General features: G+C 45.7%; 1 non-coding gene and 1 pseudogene across 2 annotated transcripts; both read left to right on the forward strand.

Annotated features, from left to right (window-relative positions):
• Positions 1-980: 980 nt before the first annotated feature.
• Positions 981-1,052, forward strand: SJAG_16439. Its single transcript has one exon. It is a non-coding gene; the product is annotated as a tRNA-Ala (tRNA).
• Positions 1,053-1,762: 710 nt separating this feature from the next.
• On the forward strand, positions 1,763-1,832 carry SJAG_16440 (annotated as a pseudogene). The gene has a single exon. The product of its transcript is annotated as a tRNA-OTHER (tRNA).
• Positions 1,833-2,208: the final 376 nt, after the last annotated feature.

Here is a 2,208-nt window from a genome sequence, read left to right on the forward strand (position 1 = left end):
TCCGATAAAACCGTTCTGGCAAATGAAGTGAAAGATCTAATGATTCAGACAAGCTATTCTGCGTAAGAGAGAAACCCTAGAATATTTTAAGTGCATCTGGTCCAGCACTTAGAGCAAAAAACGTCGCGAGGTTACTGCGCATCTCTAGAGATAGACTGAGTTTTGCGGCAGGATAATACCCAGGCCACGGAGCAATGTTCATAACAGAGAGTATGACCGGAAGTCTCAAGTGATATATAAGATGCTATAGCTCGACGTATGAAGACACTTCGGCTATGTATCTGAATAGAGCTGAATTCAATCACAATACAACACCCTAACGCAGCGGCAGGGAAAACCGCGTACTTTATTGAACATGGACGCGAGGCAGTGGTATCTGATCTATCTTACCGTTTGGACTTGAAAGAAATGAACAGACAACACTTCCGGACCAATTCCACGTGTCCCAACTCGAAAATACAATGCCAGAGAACCACCAATTGTTGCGAAAGACGATTATCAAATTACTAGCATTGCAGCTATCTTAAATCACAGGGTTAACGGAAATGAACTATGGGTATAATGTGTCTACGTGAAGCCATACAACGATGAAGTGACAAGTGAGCCGCAATACGAGACACACAAAGACTGGTTGCTCGCGCAAAGAGTAAAACCTTTGGCAATTGAGGAGCTAAGATCTTATTATCAACGTCACAAGATTTCAAAAGCTCCTTACCGAAAACATGGAGAATCAAGGACAGCACAGCGATGCGCTTGCAAGAAGAATCGTAGCGCGCCGCAAACCTCATCAAGAGTCTTGGACGATGAATGTCACAGGCAATAAAGGCTCCGGAAAAGTGTAAAAGACCCCAAGAAAACAACAGCAGATAGCTCTCGGAGAAAGAGGACTACTCAGATACATCCGTTTTCTGTATCCACAAATTTCTATTTCAAAACCCCAACTCCTTTGGTGCAGCGATCATCACAGCAGAAGTGGTTGTGGGCATATGATGCAGTGGTAGCATGCTCGCTTTGCATGCGAGTCGTCCTGGGTTCAATCCCCAGTGTGTCCAAGGGTTTTGGATGTTGGGCGTCTTGGTCGGAGCGCTAGCGGGGGTGAAGCCAACCGGCGCAATGACTCCTTCCAAGAAACAAAACCGGTAAAGTGCGAGGCCAGGTTTCGATCCTGGGACCTACGGGTCGCAACGTTTCACTGTTCGTATGAGCCCGTGGAGTTCCACTCTCCTACCTCGCACTTCCTGTAAGGTCTCGCCAATATCATCCAACTTAGGTCACAGACTCCCTTTCTCCCAAGCCTCTTAAGCTAACACTCAGCAATCAACCCATCCGTCTATCCTTTACGAAGTAGCCGGACGGAACCGAAAGTTCGCAAACACATTTTCTCCCTCGCCCAACCGCTTCCGCTACAGTGACGCGTTCTTTAGCTTCAAAGAACAGCCGAGCTAGGAACAACCTTATGGTCCGCACCAACCTAAGGGGGGCGTCGTTGCCGAGCAAGGCCTGCCATAGGCAATATTCAGTCGGCACTAATGCAAGGCTGGGGATATGGAACCTACAGCCGCGCAGTAAAGTATGTAGGACAGATCGTCTGTAGTCCGATACATTTCGAACACTCACGCCTATCGGCTTCTAGTACAGTTTGTCCTAATCTTTACTGACTAGTGCTCTATTCTTGCTATCGCAGAAGGCTAGATAGATGGAAACCAGGTATCAGTTTTCCGACTAAACGGTTAGTAGGAATTGCGCGCCGACAGGACAGTGCGCATCAGTGGTGTAGCGGTAACATCAATGCCTTCAAGCATTAGCTCCGGGTTCGACTCCCGGCTGATGCAGAGCAGCCCGGCTTTTTCCCTTTTTTTGTTCTGTCCGTCAGCAACTGCTATTATGCTTGTCGAGCGTACGATTAGCACGGCCAGTCTAGCCACTACACACGATATCTTCACAGCCAACGAACAAGTAATGCATCCATGATTCGCGTAGCGCGCCGTGCCGTGAAGCTCCTTGGCCCGTCCCTTTAAAGAACTATTAATTAAGAATAAGTATTAATATAGTTAAATAAGAACAAATAAATAAGTAAATAAGTAAATAAGTAAATAAGTAAACAAATAAAAATAAAAATAAAAATAAATAATTAATGGGTACTAAATAAGTAACAACAAGCAAAAGTCTAGCTACGAGTACACACGAGAAGCAAAATGGGTATGAATT

The sequence above is a fragment of the Schizosaccharomyces japonicus genome (genome assembly GCF_000149845.2).
Source record: "Schizosaccharomyces japonicus yFS275 unplaced genomic scaffold supercont5.12, whole genome shotgun sequence".
Lineage (NCBI taxonomy): Eukaryota > Fungi > Ascomycota > Schizosaccharomycetes > Schizosaccharomycetales > Schizosaccharomycetaceae > Schizosaccharomyces > Schizosaccharomyces japonicus.